The sequence below is a fragment of the Salvelinus sp. IW2-2015 genome, unplaced genomic scaffold, assembly GCF_002910315.2.
Source record: "Salvelinus sp. IW2-2015 unplaced genomic scaffold, ASM291031v2 Un_scaffold963, whole genome shotgun sequence".
Taxonomy (NCBI): domain Eukaryota; kingdom Metazoa; phylum Chordata; class Actinopteri; order Salmoniformes; family Salmonidae; genus Salvelinus; species Salvelinus sp. IW2-2015.
In genome coordinates, this window is record NW_019942666.1 from 205,516 (window position 1) to 232,389 (window position 26,874).

A 26,874-nucleotide genomic window follows, 5' to 3' on the forward strand; every position below is an offset into this window, starting at 1 on the left:
GCATGTTAGGCCATCGATGGATGGGGCTGTTGGGATGTTTTGTTGAGTCATTTCAAAGATGGCCGCTGACTGTCTGTATCCAAGGAGATGCTCCTGTTTTCGTTGAGACTCCTGTTATCCGACGACTCTTCATGTCTTGGTTGTTGATCCCTCACTCTACCAACTCCAAGGGTGCTTAGAAAATGATTCAGGGTCAATTTATTATTTTGCCAATTCCAACCCTATTCCAACCCAATTCCAACCCAATTCCTACCCAACCCTTGATTTAAAAATAAAACTGTCCCTAGACCAGTTGTTGCTGGCATAAAGGCACCTTATGGCACCTGGCAGTGGCAGAACCTTTACCTGACCAAACTCTTCAATTAGCCACAGATAGGTGACTAAGGGACCAGCTGTGTACATGAGCATATGCTGAATGAAAACAGATCTTGAATAAGCAAATCAGTTCAGGGACTTGAATTGCAGGAAGAAGATTAAAGTAGGGATTTACCCGCGAGGCCAGCTGTGACATCGCAGCACAAAGTGACTTGGAGAAACGTATAGAATACCACACACTTTTTGGGATAATTTGGGTCGGATTTCACCAGGCTTTGCTTGATCAGCTCTCAACTGGCAAGGTGGTCTTAGTTCCTGATCCTTCCATATTCATAGTACCTGTTTAGAACATCAGAGGCTTTGTCTCCCGGATTTCACCTTCTTTGCATGGGGAAAGAACCCACGACTGCGTGGCCAAGCACGACTCCAACACCATCATTAAGTTTGCTGATGACACAACAGTGGTAGGCCTGATCACTGACAACGATGAGACAGCCTATAGGGAGGAGGTCAGAGACCTAGCAGTGTGGTTCCATGACAACAACCTCTCGTGGACTATAGGAAAAGGAGGGCCGAACAGGCCCCCACTAACATCGATGGGACTATAGTGGAGCGGGTCGAGAGTTTCAAGTTCCTTGGTGTCCACATCACCAACAAACTATCAAGGTCCAAACACAAGACAGTCTTTTCCCCCTCAAGAGACTGAAAAGGTTGCATCCCCGCTTGGTATGGCAACTGCTCGGCATCTGACCGTAAGGCGCTACAGAGGGTAATGCATGCGGCCCAGTACATCACTGTGGCCAAGCTTCCTGCCATCCAGGACCTATATACTAGGCGGTGTCAGAGGAAAGCCCATAAAATTGTCAAAGACTCCAGTCATCCAAGTCATAGGCTGTTCTCTCTGCTACCGCACGGCAAGGCGGTACCGCGGCACCAACTCTAGGTCCAAAAGGCTCCTTAGCAGCTTCTACCCCCAAGCCATAAGACTGCTGAACAATGAATCAAATGGCCACCCGGACTATTCCCCCCTTTGTTTTGTACACTGCTGCTACTCGCTGTATATTATCTATGCGTAGTCACTTTACCCATACCTACATGTACAAATGCCTCAACTAACCTGTACCCCCGCACATTGACTCGGTACCGGTACCCCCTGTATATAGCCTCGTTATTGTTATGTCATTTTCTTGTGTTACTTTCTGTTTTATTTTTTACTTTAATTTATTTAGTAAATGTTTTCTTAACTCTATTTCTTGAACTGCATTGTTGGTTAAGGGCTTGTAGGTAAGCATTTCACTGTAAGGTCTACACCTGCTGTATTCGGTGCATGTGACCCATTTGATTTGATTTGAAACAGCACCTAAATGGGAATATTCCAGGTAATTCCGGGAAGTTTGTGGCGTTCCACCGCAGCAGCCCAATCGCTCAGTTTGTGACAGGTGGAGGAATGCCCAAATGACTCCCTGTCGGTCAAACTGAGCCCACTTTAATAAACCCAATCCATCTGTTACTGGTGATATGAATCAGAGTAGCAGACGACTCCTTGTTCCATCCAGTTTGAATGATCCTAAGAAGACTGGGCTGGATTTGACTAAATGTTATACATGCAAATGAGCTGTCTGATACAGTATGTGGAGGTTGTTGTCAGAAGACCTTGGTTCTTTGCGTCTCCTGTTTTTGTCTTTTGAACAGATTTTTATTCCACCTTGACCCATTGAAAGTCCTGTATTTGTTTTGAAGATATTTACTGAATTGTTGATTTTCATGTTGGCATATCGATGCATTGTTGCATTCGCCTTCAAGTAGGACTCAAGGGAATGTCCGTCACAGTAGCCGTGGAGAGAATAGACTTGACGGAAAGTGTTCCAATGTTCCATTGAAGTTCACATAGAAATCCTTCTCACTCACCGAATCTCAAAAGCTTTCACTGTCAGAATTCAATAGACCGGCCTGAGGGTATTTAATAAAAAATGCCAGAGTAAAATGTGTTTTCTACCTGATCCTAATTCACCTCTGTTATACACTAAGTGCTAGAAGAGTCAGTGAGTGAGAAGTAACGGCCGGTGCCTGCCTCGTTTATATTGTAATTACTTAATTGAGTGAAGATGTGGAAAGTAAATGATGTTTGTATCATGTATCTCTCATGCAACGGTCCACTAATGGATGGAAAATAACTCCACTCATCCCTCTTTCCCCCTCTCCTCCTCATCCCCCCCCTTCTTTAAACCAGAAAGACTTCTCATGAGTTCCAACTTTCTAGGGTCCGTCCCAAATGGCATTCTATTCCTTATAGGCCAGTGCACTACTTTTGACCTTAGCCCTATATGGGCCCTGGTCAACGGTAATGCACTGCAGAAGGAATAGGGTGCCGTTTGGGACGCACCCTAAATGAATAGATTTAGCGTCTCAGATTGATATTGTCTTTCCATTTGGCTGTCTTTGGCTGTCTCTCTTAGCCGCAGCTTAATCCCTGGTATAATTTAAAGAGAGGAGTTGTTATCGTAACTGTAACAAAACAGCCTCCCATATTTATGAGCGTTTTATCTCCTTGACACATAACGCCCTCCATTTAGAAAAATGGGGTTATTAGGAAAATAAATATGAATTTGCTAAACGGAAAATATTTACTGTGAACTGCTAACCACAGTTTTTTTGGGTCCTTTTTTCTGACGCACAAAAACCCGAAGGTGTTAGGACTTTTCCTGTATTGTGAATCTTCAGAAACTCCCGTCAATATTTCCTCCTTTTAATCCTGTAATCACACCTGCTGTAGCTGGATGAATAGACATCCTTGAATTAGCAACAATTTGGAACGAAAATAGGGAAATAATTAACAACCACTTACTTAAAGTCACTTACTTAATGTGTGTGTGTTGTATGTACAGTATGATTGTCTGTGTGTTTGTATGAGTGACACCGGTAATGTTTTCTCAAATTACACTTGAGAAAACAGCAACTTGAGAACTCTCTTACAGAGACACTCTGCGTCAACCTGAAATCCTCTCCCTCGTCAAAAACGATCTACCTTGTGATGCCACGAAAATCTCAAATCCATTTAGCAGACAGACACCGTCTGAGGGCCTCTCAAACCTCTCCGCTCTCAACCACTCACCTCCTTACAGCATTGAACAGGGAACTTAAGAACTTTAGTATTGTTGCATCTGGTTGCCAGAGAGACAGCAGCAATCTCACTCAAACTAATACAATCATAAACACACGCACCACAATTGTGCCATTTCCATAGAACCCTACTGCACATATTTTCCCACGAGTTAGAAGTAACAACAACCAGGTGTGTCTGTTGTCATGGGTCTGTCATCATGTGTTGTCAGGAGGGCTCTGTCAGAAACACTGAGAATCTTTGAGATCAATACCATACTGCCAAGCAGGAGTTAGTTTCCCATCCATTCAGTCTACATACTCTTCATTCACCTGGATTGTCAAGCTAAGTCTCTTTGACGCAGCATTGAATGAAGCCCTGAGAACATTAGCGTCTTGTTGATGTAGCCAATGACGTTGAGACAATAGGATGAAACTACTTGCCGGGTAGCTCTGAGAGACGTATGTTTGGCAGTTACTCAAGGGTGGTAAATAACCTTTACCTATAGCTCCCATACTTACAGCCCACGGCCATCTTCTAACTTTTGGTTTTCCTTGTATGACTTTTAGTTTGGCCCCACTCATGCATTTCTCAGTATTCTGTAGCATTTTTTTCTCGTGGCAATATGTTGTCTATCCAGGAGTCAGACATATGACGTAACATAGCCAGGGATAAACAGGAATGTGTTTTTCATTATTTCTTACTTAATAATAAAAACCGGCAGTTTGATATTAAAGCTTGCTGCAGTTGAGGTTGCGGTTGCAATTGAGATCCATGGTATAATTCTCCTCCTTTTGAACAGGAAAAAACATGTAATGGGAGAGAATGAATTGTGTGTGTGTGTGTGTGTGTGTGTGTGTGTGTGCGCGTACGCTGTCTCTTATACACATCTAGATGTGTATAAGAGACAGGTGTGTGTGTGTGTGTGCGTACGTGCACGAGTGCATGGGAGAATGAAAAGGGCCAAGTTTATTAAGTCCCCCACACAATATTATGAAGTAATAAAATAACATTTGTACAGTAGACGCTTTGAGGGTTCTGTGTATTGTGATGACTTTTTATTATCTCCCACACGTCAATATAAACATTCAATTTCCACCAATTGCGAGTGAAAATGTGCTGATTTGTATTTCTCACACCCCTCATAATTAGAGGGAGCGTGTGGGTTGTTCACAGGAGTAGCACGGCAGAGTGGTGTGTGTTGTGTGTGTGCTAGCGTGCATTTGTGTGTGTGTGTGTTCTGTAACGGTGAATGAGTTTACCCACGGAATACCAACAAACAGATGGAACATCTGCAGAGAGGGTGAGAAAGTGGTGGTACACATGAGGGCAAAGAGAGACATCAGTTGGTATGCTAACAGTCAGTCATAGCTAACAGTTAGTATGCTAACAGTCCGATCACAATACACCAAACCCTTTAGTATGCTAACAGTCAGTAANTAGTATGCTAACAGTCCGATCACAATACACCAAACCCTTTAGTATGCTAACAGTCAGTAATAGCTAACAGTTAGTATGCTAACAGTCAGTAATAGTCAACAGTTGGTATGCTAACAGTCCGATCACAATACACCAAACCCTGTAGTATGCTAACAGTCAGTAATAGCTAACAGTTAGTATGCTAACAGTCAGTAATAGCCAACAGTTGGTATGCTAACAGTCAGTAATTGCCAACAGTTGGTATGCTAACAGTCAGTAATAGCCAACAGTTNGCCAACAGTTGGTATGCTAACAGTCAGTAATTGCCAACAGTTGGTATGCTAACAGTCAGTAATAGCCAACAGTTGGTATGCTAACAGTCAGTAATAGCCAACAGTTGGTATGCTAACAGTCAGTAATAGCCAAAGTTAAATAGTGTTTGAAATGAATGAGAACAATTGTAATAGTTTCAAGTTTTAATGTCACATGCACAAGTACATTGAAATAGTTTCTTGCAAACTCAAAATCCAACAATGCAATAATCAATAACACTGTATTACTAGAAGAAGAAAAAACGAGACATAAGAATATGAAATACACAGATACAAGGTCAACTCGGTCCGTGTAGCTATTTTGTTAGCTATTTATCAATCGTATTGCTTGGGGACAGAAGATGTTCAAGTGACTGTTGGTGTCAGACTTGATGCACTGGTGCCTTTTGTCGTGCGGCAGCGGAGAAAATAGTCTATGGCTTGGGTAGTGCCGTTGACCAAGTGTGCCTCCCAAATGGTACCCTATTCCCTATAGTGCACTACTTTTAACCAGAGCCCTATGGGCAGTGCACTACATAAAGAATATGGTGCCATTTGGATCACAGATCAAGTGCCCATGGTTGTAGAGGTTTTAGTTTTGTTAGAGACAGCGGTAGAAGCTGAAAAGACAAAGACGTTTGTCACGTCACATGTCATTGTGACTGTGAGTGACGTTACATCATATACAGTATCTGCTCTAAAAAAGAGTCAGTGATACACTCCTCATTACATTGATTGTAGCCCCATTACCTGTCATATTAGATCCCACCACTGGTTTCCTATAGCCGCTAACAATCATTACTGTGCCCCATAGCTCTCAAGTCTTCTCATGGATGTCTTCGCTGGGTCCTAGTTCCCTAACCTCTGACTGAAAGTCTGACAGTTACTGGGAATCCTATAATAGAATATAGAGATATTATCTCTAAGGACAGGCAGGCAGGCCCCAGACGGGCCAGCTCAGACAGGCCAGAGTAGCCCATCATGCTTCCTGGAGTTGATCCACACTGTCACTAACCTATTGAACCGTCTGGTAACTAAACTAAGTTTGTGAGGACAGCTTTCCCTCGACGACGGTGGTCTCTTGCCGTGTTTCTTGATAACCGGATTAGCATTGTCATACATGGCAGTCATGGCTCCACACCTGCGCCATTCAGGCTATGTTTAGCTCCTGACTCACTGTGATGGCTGTAGATATGCATGCTGAGAAAAGCTGGGCTGGTTTTAGAAGATCCTGGCTGTTTTTAGAAGATCCTGGTGTTTAATAACCTCTTTCTTAGAAATATTGGCTTGTTGTGGTTGTTTGGCCTTTTCTACATCTAGATGTTTTATAATATCTTTGCTGTGTTAGAATTACTGATGTGTGAATTACTGATCTTTGTTGCCTCAGGTAACACTGTGAATGAATATTAATGCTTTGTCTTACCGCTGTGTCATAAGACATAGACACCTCTTAATGAAATCTTGACTTCCTGGTCTGACGGCCCTTAGTCATAACGTCCGGAGGTCATTCATCATAACTCGTCATTACAGTTTATTATTCACAAGGACAGGGGAGTCTGGTTAATAGAGTATATCTGTGTCACCTCTTCGCATCATTATTCAAGATCCTACTTTGTTATACTCTAAAGCAGTGGATGTGTCTACGGTACTGTACAGATTGAAATAGGTCAATACTGAAACGTTTGTGATGTGTACGATTCAGATCTCTCTTGAAAAATTGATTTGAGCTTACTCAGACTAACCAAGATAAATAATGGTTAGAGTAAATGAAACATTATCCCCTGGTGCAGATAAAAGCATAAAAAAATATCTGTCAAACGAAGGAAGCTCTTTGAACTACTCTGAGAGCAGATGTTATTGGTTTTGTATCTAAGGAATAGAGGACATTATATTGGTCCCGTGTGGCTCAGTTGGTAGAGCATGGCGCTTGCAACGCCAGGGTTGTGGGTTCATTCCCCACGGGGGGACCAGGATGAATATGTATGAACTTTCCAATTTGTAAGTCGCTCTGGATAAGAGCGTCTGCTAAATGACTTAAATGTAAATACTGCTTTAGACAGTCAGTTATGAACTAATCCGTAGTTAAAGAAGGAGGAGAAGAAGGAGAATGGTACTAATGAACTTCACACTCTGTGTATTATGCTCATCTCTCTTCTCTCTCTCTCTTCTCTCTCAATTCAATTTAAGGGCTTCATTGACATGGGAAACATATGTTTACATTGCCAAAGCAAGTGAAGTAGATAATAAACAAAAGTGAAATAAACAATAAAAATGAACAGTAAACATTACACTCACAAAAGAATAAAGACATTTCACATGTCATGTGCAAATAGTTAAAGAACAAAAGGGAAAATAAATAAAAATAAATATGGGTTGTATTTACAATGGTGTTTGTTCTTCACTGGTTGCCCTTTTCTTGTGGCAACAGGTCATGAATCTTGCTGCTGTGATGGCACACTAGTTTTTCACCCAATAGATATGGGAGTTTATCAAAATTGGGTTTTTTGTTTTCAAATTCTTTGTGGATCTGTGTAGTCTGAGGGAAATATTTGTCTCTAATATTGTCATACAATTGGCAGGAGGTTAGGAAGTGCAGTTCAGTTTCCACTAGTGATGCACCGATATGACATTTTTGGCCGATACCGATATCCGATATTTTCCTTGCCAGAAAACCTGATACCGAAACCAATCACCGATATTTAACATTTTAGCTGCCTTTTATACATTCTAATACAGTTAAATAGTTAACACACACACACATGGACGCAGCGGTCTATGGCACTGCATCTCAGTGCAAAAGGCATCACTACAGTCCCTGGTTCGAATCTAGGCTGTATCACATCTGGCCGTGATTGGGAGTTCCATAGGGCGGCGCACAATTGGCCCAGCGTCGTCCAGGTTTGGCCGGGGTAGGCCGTCATTGTAAATAAGAATTTGTTCTTAACTGACTTGCCTAGATAAATAAAGGTTACACACACACACCACACTGACCAAAAAGTTATTTTGTTGGAATTTACTTATGTCCCCATTACTAGGACAACATAATCAAAACAGATTTCTTTCACTTACTTGCTGTGCTGTTTCGTTGTTCATTTGTTCAGTCGTTTCATTCTCAACCAGGATTTCTATTGAACGCCGTTTGGGTCTTTGCATGTCAGAAAATATACTAATTAACATGATTTGACGTATCAAATAAGCTTGTTCACCAATCAGGACCTGAATATGACTGCACGTCACATAATAATTTAATGCGTTCATTCATTTTTTACGTAGTTATTACACATTGATTACTCTATCACTCGTATTTCATGTCACAACGATTCATCGATATGTATGCTATGACGCTGGTAAAGTTGTCTCGCGCACCTACAGTGCTGGTCATAAAAAAAGCTAGCTAGCTCATGGATGCAAACAATTTTCTTCCCCAAAAACATAGAAAAACGACATCTGTTTCAGTAGCTATAGTTAGCTAGCTAACTACATAGCTAGGTGCCATCATTTAAAATAACCCTAATTTATAAGACAGTTCTTATTTGATTAATGGTGCTCAGACCCATCTATGTGAAGCTAGCCTCAATAAGGATTAGCCACAATAGTGGACTTTGCGGTTAGCCTTCAAAATAAAAGTATGTCATTGACAGTGATGCAAATGAATACAAATAGTAGAATTATGCCATAATTGAATAGATCATGCTAAATGAGGTTAGAATGTTGTTATATAAAATCAACAAAAGACAATAATTTGCCAAAAGTCTGTTGATATCACACTGTATTATACTTTAGAATTGCATTGGGGGCATACTTATTTCACTGTACAGTACTGGATTTCGCCTTTGTGTTGTCTCGCTGACATTTTCTTACTCTTTCAAATGGCTACTCGACTTGTTGACTGCTTGATCCAAACAGCAGACATTGTGGGCTAGGTTAGGAATTCTGTGTTGCACGTCTAGCGCAAAATTTTATGTGGCGTCATTACGTCATGTACCTACGTTAGGTAGGTACATAGGTATGCACGACAGCTTTGACATAGTTCTTTTCACATCGGTGTTAAACTAGACATCGGGCCAATACCGATGTTGGCATTTTCAGCTAATATCGTCCAATTCCAATATGTTCACCGATATATTGTGCATTCCTAGTTTCCACCTCATTTTTGTGGGCAGTGTGCACATAGCCTGTCTTCTCTTGAGAGCCAGGTCGGCCTGCTTTTCTCAATAGTACATAGTCAAAGCTTTCCTTAAGTTTTGGTCAGTCACAGTGGACAGGTATTCGGCCACTGTGTACTCTCTGTTTAGGGCCAAATATCATTCTAGTTTGCTTCGTTTTTTTGATAATTCTTTCCAATGTGTCAAGTAATTACCTTTTTGTTTTCTCATGATTTGGTTGGGTCTAATTGTGTTGCTGTCCTGGGGCTCTGTGGGGTCTGTTTGTGTTTGTGAAGACCCAGGACCAGCTTGCTTAGGGGCCTCTTCTCCAGGTTCATCTCTCTGTAGGTGATGACTTTGTTATGGAAGGTCTGGGAATCTCTTCCTTTTAGGTGGTCGTGGAATTGAATGGCTATTTTCTGGATTTCTCTCTCTCTCTCCCTCTCTTTCGCTCTCTTTCTTTCTGACTTGTTAACCAAGTACAGTAATGACTCTCTGTCCCCTTCTCTCTCCCTCTCATTTTTCCGATAGGCATCATTCCCATCTCTCCCTCCCTCCCTGTATTTCCATAGTGTTCTCCGTCATCTCTGGCCTTGCTCCAGGCTTTTCGTCTTTTGGTAATGTCTGTTAGTCTGTAAGCAGGGTGGATGGATATCTTTTGAGATATTCCGAGGAGGAAATCGCCTCGCTGCCTTCTTTAAAGGACTTTGGAGTGTTTCGATTACATCTCAAATGGCACCCTATTACAAAAGCCATTTGGGTTTCCGACCTTGTTTGGTCTCTGTCCTGAAATCTTTCTTCGTCTCACACTAACTACATACAGTACATACAAACATGACCTCCCCCTCTAGGGCACACTATAGTGTCTGTCAGCATACATTTGAATGACAGGCGGCCAATAGAAACACACCACATCTTGGACTGTATGGTTTGTGTACAGCTTTAGAGCTGGAGGTGGAGCCATGCGGCTCAGTTGGTAGCCCCATGGTGCTTGCAACACCAGGGTTGGGGGTTCAATTCCCGTGGGGGACCAGTTAGAAAAAGTATGAGAAATGTATATACTCAATACTGTTGGATAAGAACGTCTACTAAATGACTACATTTAAATATATATATAATACAACCAGCCAAAAATCGAGTGTGTTTTCAAATATGCTGTCTGTGCACTTCTGTGTCTATGTACATTGAGGCTAACTGTGTGCTGGCCCTGGGTCATATGTGGCGTTCTGATGTGTTGACAAAGATGCATTTGCGCTGAGACCAGCGGTTTCCTGTGACCTGTAGCAACTGTTGTTGTCATGTCTAAAACAGTTACAGATGAATAGATGCCTGAGGTGATCAGAATGATATGATTTACACGTGTGTGTGCGTGCGTGTGTGTGCCTGTGTGCACGTGTGCATGCGTGGCTGCGCATGTGCTCACGTACATGCATATGTACTTGCGTGCACGTGCGTGTGCATGAGTAATATCAACCACGCATATCTTACTCCATAACCCTCCCACCATCCATCACAAGCTGTCCATCAAAGATTGAAATGCTACTGACAGGCTACAGCTATAATGTTGAAATGCAGGCTGATGGACAACAGACACTTTCCTGTTGAAAGTCAACAGACATGCAGTTGAAATGTTACTGATAGTCTGTAAATAGTTTGTAGAGCATCTACAGATGGATTATTCAAATCAAGTGTTACCAAAGAAACAATCTTTCCCGCTCCAAATAACCCCGGTGAGCACTTTTGATAGAGAAGCCATCTCCACTCCATTGCGACATCCGTTGTCCCCTCTCCGTTGATTAATACGACCCAGGGCATAGCTAAGCAGCTCCAACCCTCTTAATATAATACTCAGACAACCTCCATCCTTCATGTTCCTTCATTATCTTCCAAATTTAGCCTGGGTGAGTCGGCGGGCTAGAGATAGATTCTCGCCATCTAACCGTCTAACCGTCCACTCAGCGACCAACCCACTCCATAGTCTTGATGAATGGGGTCCTTAGCTATTTTGGGGTGACAAGGGGATTGCCTGCATAGATATCAGAGGGGATAAATGTCCCCTTCAGCGTTTTACTTTTGTCTTTTTCAGGATTTCTGTGGCAAAGCGAGAGTTACAATGTTATAGTACAGTAATATATCGACGAGAGCTGGTGGATTTCCTGAACAAGTAAAAAAAAAAAAAAAAAATTAGGTTCTGAAATTTGAAGTTTGAGTGTCAATTTGTCTCTCCAGTCTTCTTTTTAGTTCTGCCTGATCTGACCGTAACTCGATTCCTCTGTCAATTTAAAGCCGGCTTGATACTCCGCCCAATGTTATTGATGTCAAACTCCGTACCTCTTTCAGTGTTTGACTTAAAATGACTATTATATCGGCGGTTATGATTGCATTTGATTGGAAAAAGAAAGATCCTTCTACCACAGTAGTAGAGAGATATGGCCCATTGGTTCCTTCCCAGTGAGCATAAGACGTTGAAAATACGTCTTTTCAACATCTTTTCAACCAAAACGACATCTTTTCAACCAAAAATACATTCGTTCAACATATTTTTCTCATAGGGCTATCTACTCGGAGTTGAACTGTCAGTGCCAGTCTATCCCTCCCCTCCCTCCCCAAATGCTATCCAATGCCAGTCCTTTCATTTCATGGCTGTGAAAAGGTGTCTGGCCACCTCATTATCAACCTCCCCCGCTATCATTAATACACGTTTGCCTAGTGGGAGATTGAGGGGGATTTCGGTGGTTGGCTGGAGGGCTGCTTTATCGATCTGTCACCGAGAGACGAGGTCGGGGATGAGGATAAACAGTGGTGATCGATGAGGAGGTCGTTGGAAATTGGGACGCTGAACTAAACTTCGTAGACCATTGTCTCCCTCGGAGTCCAAGGAGACTTAATTTGCTATTGGCTGTTATTGGAGAGAGAGAGAGAGAGTGAGAGTCGGAGGAGTGAGAGTGAGAGAGTGAGAGTGAGAGTGAGGATGAAGAGAGGAGCAGAGAGAGAGAGAGAGAGAGCAGAGAAGAGAAGAGAAGACGGAAAGAGAGAGAGAGAAAGAAGAGAGAGGAGGAGATGAGAGAGAGAAGAGAGGAGAGAGGAGAGGAGAGAGAGAGAAGAGAGAGAGAGAGAGAAGAGAGAAGAGGAGAGAGAGAGGAGAGAGAGAGAGAGAGGAGGAGAGAGAAGAAGAGAGAGGGAGAGAGGATGAGAGAGAGAGAGAGAGAGAGAGAAGAAGGAGAGAGAGAGAAGAGAGAGAAGAGGAGAGAGAGAGGAGAGAGAGAGGAGAGAGAGAGAGAGAGAGAGAGAGAGAGAGAAGAGAGAAGAGAGAGAAGAGAGAGAGAGAGAGAGAAGAGAGAGAGAGAGAGAGAGAGAGAGGAGAGAGAGAGAAGAGAGAGAGAGAGAAGATAGAGGAGACCGAGAAGAGACGAAGGACGAAGAGAGTGAGAGAGAGAGCAGAGAGAGCCAAAAGCAAGCAAGCCACACTGTGGAGGCTTTCAAGTCAGGCCAGCAGAATCAAATAAACCTCCAAATGGCACAAGATCAATCTTTGACATTGCTGGCCTCATACGAGGCCAGTCTCCCACAGTACTCCACTTCTGGGGATGATTGGGCTTGAGTAAGAAGATGAGGCTAAATTGAGGTAGTGAGGATGAATCGTCTGTCTGAAGGGAAGACAGACTTTTACATCGSCKCATCTGTCTGTATTGCTAATGTGACACRAGATTGTGTGTSRCAGTTTGTGWCTGGCCTTGAATSTGGCCAGAMAGTGTTCTGAGGTGAACAASTCATTGTGTACATACACATAGTYTATCTGAGGGGCATGGAAATGTCCATTKTTGCATTGAACACAACTTGTRTCCTCACATCATTTACAACTGAAGRATTACTGTTGCTYAGCCAGYTCACAGTATGAGTGATCCCCCAAGTTTTACCATGTAGGGAGATGATACCTGAGTCCCAAATGGCACCCTATTCCCTACATAGTGCACTACTTTTACCAGGGTCCAGTGTAGGTGGACATTTGGAGTGGCTCAGTCACCAGATGGAGCTCCTCRAGTCTTGGAGTCTCCAGTGCTCCTAGCTTGACGTCGGCCCTGGTTCAATTAYTACCCAGATGTTCAAGTGTCTTTCTGTGGAAAAGTGAGTGTCAACATTGAACAAGCCAATTTTGTTGGCTACTTTGTCAGTTTTAATGGTGCTCTTTAAAAGTTGCGGCGGGGGTTGGGGCACGGCAGCTTGTCGAGTGAGACCCTTCGCACACCTGCTGTGGAGTGAGTGGAGAGAGAGAGGGAGAGTGAAAGAGATCAAGGGAGAGAGACAGATGGAGAGAAGGGGAGGGAGAGAGAAAGAGCTGGGATTTCTGTTAATGCGACTCTGTGCAGCCAATGGCAATGTCCGCGTTGGGTATAATGCTGGGGGATTGCCTGCACTTGTGGATTTGATCCCTCTAACGCAGTTCCACCGCTGACACCATGAAAACAACCGTTATGCGGATATCTGCTTAAGCAGATCTGATTGAATAGAGCCCTGAGAGAGAAGGGGGGAAAGAGAGACAGAGAGAGAGTGAAAGGGATTTTTTTAAATTTATTTTTATTTAACCTTTATTTAACTGAGCAAGTCTTTTAAAAACAATTTCTTATTTACAATGATGGCCTACCTCTGCCAAACCCTAACCCGGACAACTCTGGGCCAATTGTGTGCCACCCTATGGGACTCCCAATCACGGCCGGTTGTAATAAAGCCTGGGTCTGTAGTGACGCCTCGAGCACTGAGATGCAGACCGCTGCGCCACTCGGGAGCCCAAAAGTAGATAGGATAGAGAGAGTAATAGAGTAGGAAAAATAGTCCCTTGCCAAGGTCCCTAACTGTAGTGAACAACACTCCAATGACAACCCAGCTGAGGTCCATAAACTGTGGGAGGCCTAAATATCAGACTGCCACACTTGTAAAGAGAACATCGTTAAAGCATTAAAGTCCCCCTTGACTTTCCATTACTTATTCTTCTTGTTTAGGTTTTGGTTGATGGCTTTTTGATTCGTGCTCTTTAGATGCCGCCCTTGAAATGCGAGGGCGGGCGAGCATGGCAAAATGGAGGGATTCACTTTTACGTGTTTTGTCACTTTGTCTCTGCAGCATCTCTCTGTTGTGTGTTTTAAAAGAGAGGGCCGTTAAAGTCCCTAAACTTTCCATTGCACATGCAGTTTGGCTTTGGATAATGCCTCTCTGGACATCTTCAAATGAGGATTGCATAGAAATACGATAAAATAGCCTAACATATTTGCCTGCAACTCTAATGTTGTCTGCTTAGGGCTGGTTTCCTGAACCCAGATGTAGCCTGAAACTTTAATGTTGTCTTCTTAGGGCTGGTTTCCTGAACCCAGATTCAGCCTACAACTCTAACGTTGTCTGCTTAGGGCTGGTTTCCTGAACCCAGATTCAGCCTACAACTCTAATGTTGTCTGCTTAGGGCTGGTTTCCTGAACCCAGATGTAGCCTGAAACTTTAATGTTGTCTTCTTAGCGCTGGTTTCATGAACCCAGATTCAGCGCTACAACTCTAATGTGTCTGCTTAGGGCTGGGTATCCTGAACCCAGATGTAGCCTGGACAACTTAATGTGTTCTTCTTAACGCTGGTTTCATTGAACCCAGATTCAGCCTACAACTCTAATGTTGTCTGCTTAGGCTGGTATCCTGAAGCCAGATGTAGCCTGAAAACTCTTAATGTTGTCTCTTAGGCTGGTTTCATGAACCCAGATTCAGCCTACAACTCTAATGTTGTCTGCTTAGGCTGGTTTCCTGAACCCAGATTCAGCCTACAACTCTAATGTTGTCTGCTTAGGGCTGGTTTCCTGAACCCAGATTAGTCTACAATTCTAATGTTGTCTGCTTTAGGGCTGGTTTCCTGAACCCAGATTAGTCTACATCTCTAATGTGTCTGCTTAGGGCTGGTTTCCTGAACCCAGATTCAGCCTACAACTCTAATGTTGTCTGCTTAGGGCTGGTATCCTGAACCCAGATGTAGCCTGAAACTTTAATGTTGTCTTCTTAGCGCTGTTTTCATGAACCCAGATTCAGCCTACAACTCTAATGTGTCTGCTTAGGGCTGGTTTCCTGAACCCAGATTCAGCCTACAACTCTAATGTTGTCTGCTTAGGGCTGGTTTCCTGAACCCAGATTTAGTCTAACATCTCTAATGTTGTCTGCTTAGGGCTGGTTTCCTGAACCCAGATTTAGCCTACAATCTCAATGTTGTCTGCTTAGGGCTGTTTCCTGAACCCAGATGTAGCCTGAAACTTTAATGTTGTCTTCTTAGCGCTGGTTTCATGAACCCAGATTCAGCCTACAACTCTAATGTTGTCTGCTTAGGGCTGGTATCCTGAACCCAGATGTAGCCTGAAACTTTAATGTTGTCTTCTTAGCGCTGGTTTCATGAACCCAGATTCAGCCTACAACTCTAATGTTGTCTGCTTAGGGCTGGTTTCCTGAACCCAGATTTAGCCTACATCTCTAATGTTGTCTGCTTAGGGCTGGTTTCCTGAACCAGATTCAGCCTACAACTCTAATGTTGTCTGCTTAGGGCTGGTTTCCTGAACCCAGATTAGCCTACAACTCTAATGTTGTTCTGGTTTCCTGAACCCAGATTTAGCCTACATCTCTAATGTTGTCTGCTTTAGGGCTGGTTTCCTGAACCCAGATTCAGCCTACATCTCTAATGTTGTCTGCTTTAGGCTGGTTTCCTGAACCAGATTCAGCCTACAACTCTAATGTTGTCTGCTTAGGGCTGGTTTCCTGACCCAGATTTAGCCTACAACTCTAATGTTGTCTTCTTAGCGCTGGTTTCATGAACCCAGATTCAGCCTACAACTCTAATGTTGTCTGCTTAGGGCTGGTTTCCTGAACCCAGATTCACCCTGCTCCAGACTAAAATGTATGCTCAATAGAAAGATCATGTCAATTGAAAGCAGAAGTATTAGGTTGAATCTGCTCTGGAAATCAGCCATTACGAGTCTCTCTGTTGTATTAAGAACTGTGAAAGAGACATTCAGTAGCTACATCCAATGCCGGTCCTCCGTTTCGCTTGTATTTTTATTGTATTTTTGTCTCACCCCAGCTGTTTGGCCATCTCCTGTGTGTGTGTGTGTGTGTGTGTGTGTGTGTGTGTGTGTGTGTGTGTGTGTGTGTGTTGTGTGTGTGTGTGTGTGTGTGTGTGTGTGTGTGTGTGTGTGTGTTGTGTGTGTGTGTGTGTGTGTGTGTGTGTGTGTGTGTGTGTGTGTGTGTGTGTGTGTGTGTGTGTGTGTGTGTGCGGCGTACTTGTCAGTGAAAAATATCATTAGACGAAGCGTGACGCACTGAGTCCATCTGCTATTTTGTTAATTATCATTTTTGTCCCAGTGGGAATTGGGGCAAGAGGGGGGAGAATTGAGTTATACAACGCAAAAGCAAGCTAGAGGCGAGAAGCCAGCTTTCAAAAAACGAGGTGCAGTTACATCGAAATAGACAAAAAATTACATTGGCGTTATCTATTCACTAATAGACACAAGTTTGGTCCTGACCTCAGTTACAATTGATGGCCAGAACACATTCATTTGTTGAATCTAGTGTGACCCACACAGTCTGTGGCAGCTAATAACACCCATAGTAGGTCTTATCTATCATGGAAAGTCCATTGAATTGTATTCGGTTTGAAGATCAAATTCCCAAGCTGACAAAATCTGTTGTTCTGCCCCTGAACAAGGCAGTTAACCCTCTGTTCCTAGGCTGTCATTGAAAATAAGAATTTGTTCTTAACTGACTTGCCTAGGTAAATAAAGGTAAAATTTCATAAAAATTGTTTTTTTAAAGAACTGATTTGATCGTAGGTAGAAGCAGCAGGACCTGGCCTCAGTTGATCGTGGGAAGGACACAATGTGTGTCTGGTAGAGTGCACCAATTAACACCTTGTTTCAAACTCAATTACCAGAGATGCACTACTCCACAGGTATGAGCTGGTTGGCCTCTTGGCCCTCAGTGTGAGTGGGTGTAGTATACTGTAGGCTTCACAGCTATCCCGGGTGAGTAGGGTGTGTGTAGATGCTCGGTCGATGTGTGCGTTTATCTGTCACTGGCTGCACTCTATGTGGCCAGCGACAGGTGACCTCATAAATCAAACACAAAATGGAATGGAGGAAAATACTGTGGGAAAGGTACACCTGGATAATAACAATTGAACAATCCAGACATAAGTGTTTTAGCGTAAGTGTCCTCGATCAATTCAACTGGGGTTAATTTAACTTTGCTACGGCGCATGTTGCTTTATTACCTCATGCGACTGCTGTCTAGCAGAGGTAGTCTTTAAAGTACAGCAGGAACAAATGAAGTGTTTTATTTATTGCCGTTGTCAAGCAGTAAAACGCAAACCCTTTTTATACCCAGTGGCCCAGGAAAATACAATAGGCTTTAATGAACTTCAGAGTTAACTGGGGTGTGGTGACGTCTGAGGGCAGGGGAATGTGCAGTGCTTTGAAAACGTGACTCTTCGAGACCAGAAAGACTCACTAAAAGCTGATGAAAGAGATCGGGAGAAAGAGAGAGAGAGAGAGAGAGAGAGACACACACACACAGAGAGTGAGAGAGAGCGAAAGAGGAGACAGACAAACACGAGACACGAGCATGATAATATTTTTTACAAAAGTGTACAGAAATCCAGAAGCAGTTCAACCAGCCTTCTCAGTTTGTACACTGCCTATGGAGAGCAGAAATTGACAAGGATCCTTAAGGTCTAGGGTTGTTAACGGTAAACCGTTAATAGGTTAGCTGCTGAAAACACATTTGACCGGTCATGCTTTTCGTCTATAGGTTTATTAGCATAATTGAGTGGATTTTTATTGGCGAGTGTGTATTTTCGTTACTCGTCATGCATCGCATTCATCACGTGCACAGCATACAGACCTCTGTTTGAGGAGAGGAATCACCTGTCAGACAACGACAGAGAAGCTCCTCAAAAAGCTGGCACTGGAGTGAAATGTGCTTTTGTTAATCCAGTCATAGCGCAACAGATAATAATTCTAAATGCAATCGCGTGTTAAAAACTGTTTTTCTTTGGCCACGATTAAAAAGAGTGACTATTTTTATTTCTCAATATCAACTCGATTATAAAGCACGCCGCCCATTCGAGTGCATAGGCTATAGTCAACGGAAGGCAGGCTATCAGCGCCTTAAGGTTCTGCTTTTCTTTTCTTAGTCAACCTTGTGTTCTTTTTCTTTGTGTTCTTGAACGTAGCCCTGTTTCTTTGTGTTCTTGAACGCAGCCCTGTCGTTCATTTTTGTTCATTGATTTCACCTGTGTTAGTTTCTCACCATCACCATCAGCTCCCAATTTAGTTCAGTTCTCTCTGTTTGTATGGCTGTGAGGTATTGTTTTGTTTTTTGACTGCCTACCTGTGTTTGACCATTACCTGCCTGTGTTTGACCATTACCTGCCTGTGTTTGACCATCACCTGCCTGTGACCACAATTCCTGCCTTCTGTGGAGGCTTAATAAACATCTGCCGCAATCTGCGCGTGAATCTGCACCTTTTTCTCCATGAGCATTCATTACAAGCGCGTCCCCCACCATCTTGCCTTGGGAGCTTGAGGCAGTATAATTGTTTGAAACTTGAACGTTTTACTTCACTTCAGATAATGAGGCGTGTCTTACATTGCTTCAAAGTAGCATAGCCAAAATCCATCCATCGAATACATGGAGGCAATTATTTTATAAAGACTTCCTCATGCCATTAACCAGCATTTCTCTCCTGTTTCATATCTACCTTCTTTCATTGTCCAGAAGCCAAAGGCCCAATCCTAGTCATATTAGCTACCCATCATAGTGGTTGCTATTAGATTCCCCCTCTTTCTAAGTTTTTAATTGAGATTTAATCTCTGTCAAATGGAACCGCTCGCGTTAAGAGCACTGTTCAGAACTGTGTTTTCCCGCCAATTGCATTTTGGGAAATGACATTAGCTGCTTCATTACAGGAGTTGCATGGTCAATAACAGGCTATAATCTTTTGACTGTAAGACGATAGGCTTGCTATTGTTGCATGTTTCCATTAAGCTCTTACTGAAAAGATGTCCTTCCTTGTATGCATGTATAGTATTTTCTGTTGGTCACCTCATTTTACTGTTTAGATCATTTTTTTCTGTTTTGTTGACCGGTTTGATGAGGTCGGTTATGATGAGGTCTGTTAGTCGGCAGCAAAATTTGCATTCAAAAATGTGCATTCCTATTAGGGTCCCTCAGCAGATGTTCGCCTGACATACAGTACATACCGCTACTTCACAACCTCAATGAACGCACCACAACACACACAACTAAACCCAGAGGAACAATTCTTAGCTCGGATTCTGTCCGTTCGGCTCTTCGGCCTGGCCTGTAACACTGCAGAGAGATGTTGTGTACAAAAAAAACGTGCCTTGTGAAATCCTCACGCCATTGACCCTCTTCGGTTCATGTACACAGCTTGTAACAGTGCGTTACGGTGTCGCGTACAAAAGCGCACCCCCTTGGAGATCTTTACGCCATTGAGAGCCTGGTGATTTGTTGTAGCGTCTTCATCCTGCGTGTTCTAGTGCTGAAAGGTGTTGTGAGAAATCATGCTTCCCTGAAGATGTGCGTGTCCTTACAGCTTCTAACAGTGCAGGTCGGCGTTACGCCAACAACAAAAAACGCGCCTCATGAAAATCCTCACGCCATAGATTGCCTTTGTCTCTGTATATTAAGGGATGATGCTGAACACAGCATGGTCTCACACAGGAGCCGGCAGTAAAAAAACGCTGGTTCTGCACAGCAGCTATGCGTCCATCCGTCTCCCTTCACACGGGGAAAAGAAGAGGAGGAGATGTAAGGGAGAAAGGGAGGAAAAAGCTTGGCAGGCGGCAGGGGGATCGCTGTTATCTGTCAGCACACTCATCTGTTCCAGGCCTTTTAAAGATGTCAGCAGGGGATGGGAGAGAGCGTTGGGTTTAGGGAGGATGATTTCGGTATACACACTTATATGATATGCACGCACACACACACACACACACACACACACACACACACACCACGACACACACACACACACACACACACACACACACACACACACACACACACACACACACACACACACACACACACACACACACACACACACACACACACACACACACACACACACACCACACACACACACACACTCTCTCTGTATCTCTCTCTCTCCCTCTCTCTCCCTCTCTCCCTCTTCTCTCTCTCTCTCTCTCTGCCTCTCTCTCTGCCTCTCTCTTTCTCTCTTTCCTGCCTCTCTCTTTCTCTTCTTTGAATGTGTTATGTTTAGCCTTATTATGTCAATAATGTGGAAACGCTAGCTCAGCATGAGCTCTGCATCTGCAAAACACAGTCACTTAGCGCTACCCGCTAAGGTTAGGAGGTTAATTAGCATTAAATGGTATTCCAGTGGTGCTATCACAGTAACCAGTGCTACGCTACGCTAGCCTACTCTAGCTAGCTAATAGCGTTCGCTAAGTCCAGTCTCTTCTAACCCACTCAGCCTATCTCTCTCAAGGGGTTTCTGAAGAGAAGGACGTCTTGTATCAATGTAATGGGAAGAGATACAATATTTTCTCCCTGCTGGTTGCCAACCTCACACACACGCACACACACATTCACATACACACGCACGCTCACCCCCCCATTTTGAATGGAAATACATTTTTAGGTCCCCATGAGTTATAAGAACATAAAATGTGTGTGCGTGTGTGTGTGTGCACGTGTGTGTACGTGTGTGTACGTGTGTGTACGTGTATGCATCCATGTGTTTCTGACGGATTCGATACCAATATTCTTACTTGTTGTTCAGCTGAGCTAACTTTACCATTTTGACAACAAGCAATTGAACTAAATTGTAAAGGCAACTGCCTCAGAGCATCTCTCCCATGTTGAATATGGCTGTGTGATCTCCATAGAATGCTATAGGATGACGCATCTTAAACCGATGACGCCCCATGTATGTCTATTGGAATGTGCTGAGTACATTTAGAATCTCTGTCTTCTCTGGAATAGACCAACACAGTAGGGGGTGTTATTTGAGGAATGCTAGGAGACATACAGTACATGACTGGGTGTCTGACTGTGTAAAGGCATGTGAGGCACAGGACCTCAACGGGTGGATCAGAGGTCACGAGGTCACAACCTTTAGGTTACAAGGACCATCAAAATAAATTCCCAGACTAAGTAAGTCATCCAAGGAGACTGAAGAGTCACTAGATAATGGATGTATTCTTGGTGCTCACCTTTGAATGTGCACGGTATTATACTGCAAATTAATCAATTGGCAATGAAATGAAATGAAATGATGCTGACTTTCAGAATGCAGCCAATGGTGATTGACATTATAGTCATGATGATTAAGCAATCAAATTCTACCGCAAATTTTCATCACAAATTGCTTAACCGCAACCCAGGCCTAGAGACTTGATTCCCTTGATGATAAGGTCAATCAATGATCCTAATATTTTGCGACTACAATGAAGATGGCAAATACCGTATTTCCACCATAGCTAATTTCTCCTAATAGAGTAGAGTAACTTCCTGTTGGAAATGAAAGAGTAACACCTGGTCTGTGGTCAGTGTTATGAACTAGTTGCTAAGATAATAAGCTGTCTGTTTTGATCTGTCCATTAGATACGCTCCCAGGCACATAAACAGTGGCGTTAGTTAATATAGACTTGGCAAGATGACACACACACACACTGCCTCTGTCTCTCTTACACTTTTATGAGCGATCACACACACACTGCCTCTGTCTCTCTTGCACTTTTATGGGCGATCTCACACACACACACACAGAGAAAAAGTCTCCAGACCGTCCAGACAGACAGTATTTTTATGAACAGACATAGATTTGATTAGGTTTTGGGTTACTCTTTCGACTCCTAGTCTGCTCATAAAGGTGTTAAGGATGATACTGGCCTGACAGTAATATGACTTGAGCTTCCTCTCTTGGCTGCCTCAACTTTATGTCAAAGAGAAGGTGAGAAGTTAGCCCATGTGTTTATAATACKTCRGTTACACTGGCAAGGCTATCTGAGACGACTGTCTTGTGACCAAACCGTCCAGGTATGAGCCCTAACCTGGATGACCCTTGAACTTTGACCCTAGCTGGCACTGTCCAATGATGATCCATCTTACTAGACAGACATCCAATGACAATCCATCTTACTAGACAGACATCCAATGACAGTTGAGAATCTAGGCTGTCAGAATGAGATTTTAAGTTGTAGGCAACTGCCAGAGACAGTCATGAGTAAACATTATTTTATCCTTGATTGGATGGCCACACATTGAAAACAGAACATAMAGATAGATGATACATCAAGAACTCATGAAGGATTTTGGTGGTCACACATTTCAGCACCATGGACAGCATAGCGGTAGTTGCAGACGCTCTTATCCAGAGCAACTAGGGTTAAGTGACTTGCTCAAGGGCACATTGACAGATTGTTCACCTAGTCGGCTCAGGGATTCGAACCAGCAACCTTTCAGTTACTGGCCCAATGCTGTTAACCGCTAGGCTGCCTGCCACTCATTTATCCTAGGGAGCTGGCTGTACTGATAGCATATGAATACATGTCATGATGACACACACACACACTGACACACACACACACACACACACACACACACACACACACACACACACCACACACACAACACAACACACACACACACACACACACACACACACACACACACACAACACACACTGAAACACACACACACAACACCCACACTGAAACACACACACACATTAGGCAATAAATAGTCTTAATGTAATTAGCTTTCAGTCTGTCTCTAATGAACTGTAGCCTGTGGGGAAATGTGAGACATATTTCTCAGAATTCTTCCTCATTGACTCTAAATCGAGTGTGTGACGCTCAAGGCAATACGTCCTCAACACAAATATCATATACAGTATATAAATATTCTCCACTGTTACCTACTGTATATACATGCAGCAGGTATTCACTCTGCCCTGTACAATGAGGAGAGATCGAGATAAAGACTTGAAAGAAAGGACAAAGTGCCATCCAAGGTTGTGTGTCAACTCCTGCCTGCTCAGTCCTTACACATACTGTGTACATCCATATACTCATCTTACCGTGTTCTACCCTTCTGAGAGGAGAGGTATGGAGAGAAGAAATACTTGAAGAGAAAGTGACATCCAAGGTTGACTCTGCCTGCCTCAGTGCCCAATCCTTACAATGATATAGAATACAGTGTTATTTCCTGTGTCTCGCGTCCTCTTCATTGCTCTTTGAGTATGTGCAGTAGTGTATACAGTCAAGCGCTATTCACCCTATCCTGTGCTAAGAGAGGTGTTTGGAAAGAAGACAGTGCCATCCAAGGTTACTGTACACACATCCTCTGCCTACCCAATCCTTACAATCGTATACCATACAAACGTGCAGTATTTGCAGTGTACATGTTTTTCTAAGGTTGCTACTCCAACTTTTCTGGTAGTGTTGTTTGTGATCCGTACAAACAACACTACCAGACCTTCGTGCTACCACAGATATCCACTGAGAGCCTGACAACACGACTGATTGGGAGCCAAACAAATGCAGACGTCTGCTTTTTGCTGCAAATCTAATTCAAAATGAGGATGATTGGGTGTAATGTAGCCAGTACGACAGACCCCAGTGATTGGACATTAGTCATTTCCTTGGCACTCTGGTTCAAAACAAATCAATTAAATTATACAAAATAGACAAGCACTTACTGCCTGCTACTGATGGGCTTCTGTGCGTGTGTGCGTGTGTGTGCGTGTGTGTGTGCGTGCGTGTGTGCAAGTCCCCACTCCCAAATCTTTATTTACTCTGGGGCTCTCTTTAAACGGTTAAGTTCTGTGTTCTGTTGGAGCTGTGAGGGCTCTAACAGACTCCAGATACTAGCTCCGCGTCCCAAATGGCACCCTATTCCCTATCTAGTGCACCATACTACGTAGGGAATAGGGTGCAATTTGGGACAGCGGCCCGCCACAACAGTATGTGACATGGGGGAACTGAGGCCTGCAGAGAGGACGGGGAGGCGGCGGCAAAGTAATTAGGGAAGATCGTTCAATGATAAACAACCTTGCCTGTTTTTCATAACTAATTAATTGTTTTTCATTAAATATTTCAGAAATGGTTCTATTTGTTTTGAAAAGAGAGACATTGGTGTTTATTATAGTTAGATAAGGAGGAACTCTGAAAACCTTGTTTAGCAGCCACTCAGAAATTCTGCTTTAGAGATCTTGACAAGAGAGAGAGTGGAGGAAGACTTATGAGACTAGCTGTCCTTTCAGTTGACAGCTACATGATACTTGTCAGCGCACTCATTCACCAGTCCAGACATATGCACAATTGATTAACTTCCCAAAGTACCCAAAACATTTAAATACTCCAACTTCCTGAGCTTCAAACTGATTCATTAGGATGTATTTTTTAATGTAAAAACACTAAAACGTTAAATACTCAGACTTGAAAAGGAATACTTTTAATATAACCTCTTGAGTTACATACAAAGCCTTCTACTTCCTGACTCCTCGCAGAAGGAGGAGAGTATTGGACGACAGATGACGACGACCAAAGTGAAATAACCACATCCTCGGGCTATGGAAAACTGTAACCTCTGTTTGGGCTCCCTCTTGGAGTCAAAGGTCAGATCGGGGCCAGGGTCACATCAGCACAGTCCTATAGCGGTCAGCTAGAGGTCGGCTGGGGATCGCGACCCGCACAGGACGCCCACCCTTTTCACACAGACACAGCTCAGAAGCTCAGAGTCTAGATGTCACCCCCCTGACCCGTTTGGCCATGCGTTTCAACTTTTAAAGGTTCTTCATCTTCTTTCATCTTAGTGATGATTTAGGGCCTAGCCTACAGGCACCAGGGGARGGCTTAATAGTCTCTAGCCTCTCATCATCCATACTCCATAGGGACGAGGGAAGAGAAGGGCGGGAAGAGAAGGGCGGGAAGAGAAGGGCGGGAAGAGAAGGGTGGGAAGAGGGAAGAGAAGGGCGGGAAGAGAAGGGCGGTAGAGGAAGTTGTAGTAACATCTTCAAAGTCCTAATTGGGGTTCTTGATGATTGTTTACATTTCTGAATGTCACTCTCAAATATTGACTGAGAAGGAAGAGAAGGGAGGTTGGGGACATGAGAGGAAGTCATAGTGACATATTGGCTGACCTTATTAGGATGGTTTCTATAGGTTTCTAATTATTTACATGTTCTGAATGCCACTGTCGTCACACTGGAATGACTCTTCTATCTAAACTCAGTGTTCCGTTTCGATCTTCATAGCCAGACACCATGTTCTCACTGTTGTTATCCTGGAGAACCTAGACAATTAGCATGCTAGGCTAATCTCTCCCCTACAGCGGRGTTGGGTCAACAGTGCTTTGTCTTTGTTARGACTCACCACCCGCTGGGCTCAGACATCTTTTCAGCATCTAGTTTGGATTTCAATTCTGTTGACTTGTCAACTAATTGGATATAMMTWCAAATAGGCGACATTCCYTTACGTTGATGACTTTTTGCAAAATCCAATCAGTTTTCCACGTTGARTCAACGTCGTCACTTTGAATTTTGGGGTTGAAATGACGTYGAAACAACGTTGAATCAACCAGTTTTTGCCCAGTAGATACAGAAATGCAACAACTTCCACTAGTTTCAATAGTCCTGCTTTGCAGGAAAATCAAGATACTATAGTTTCAATGATAATCCTAGAAAGACAAAGAGAATAAGTCATTTGGCATCCAAAGCCCTATCTTAGCCTTTCCCTCACAAACTCCATAGGCACAGCCAAGCTTAAGACGGAGCTCAATCCTGATCAAACACAGATGTTTCTCTCACCATTTTACACAAAAGACATCTATAACTCTAAATCCGATGCTCGTCATTTTGCCATTGATGCTACTTGGAAGGCCATTGGCCCACCTCATATTTCAGATTTAATTCATGGAAAAATAAAAGATCATAACATAATGAAGGTGGAAGATTATCAAAGACTGTGGTTCTTTGCAGAAAGAGGTAGGGAAAGGTGCCTGGGTATGGGTCGGATATTTCTGCTTGTCCAGTCCAGCGACGGTGCATGTTTCAAGCTAATCACGTTAACATTAATAATGAGATAAGGCATTTCCTGACCAAACTGCCAGAGTCTTCTTCTGTTTCATATGGCCCTGGATAAATGTATTTATGATTTCTCTCTGTTTTGTCCTGTAGGTTCGTCCTGGTCTTTGGTTGCTTGGTCCTGTCTGTGTTCTCCACCATTCCGGCTCACCAGGACTTCTCTTCCGACTGTCTGCTCATCCTGGTGAGAAACTGGTTGAAACTAGTTCTGTGTTCTGACACTGACAGGGAAGCTTTTCATCCGCGTGTCTGTTTACAAAGAGTGCAGTGATAGGTGACACTGTTGATGGAAGAAAGCAGTGTCACCTATCGCTTCACAACAGGAAAATACAAAGCGGTAAAGTGTGTTGAGCTTTCACTCAAACTCCTCTTTGCAAAGGGTTCTTCAGATGTCCCCATAGGAGAACCCTTTTTGGTTTCAGGTAGAACCTTTTT

The 26,874-nt window shown here is 43.2% G+C and overlaps 1 pseudogene; it reads left to right on the top strand.

Annotated features, from left to right (window-relative positions):
- Positions 1–26,874, top strand: part of LOC112069297 (potassium voltage-gated channel subfamily KQT member 5-like) — a 157,922-nt pseudogene that overhangs the window by 85,338 nt on the left and 45,710 nt on the right.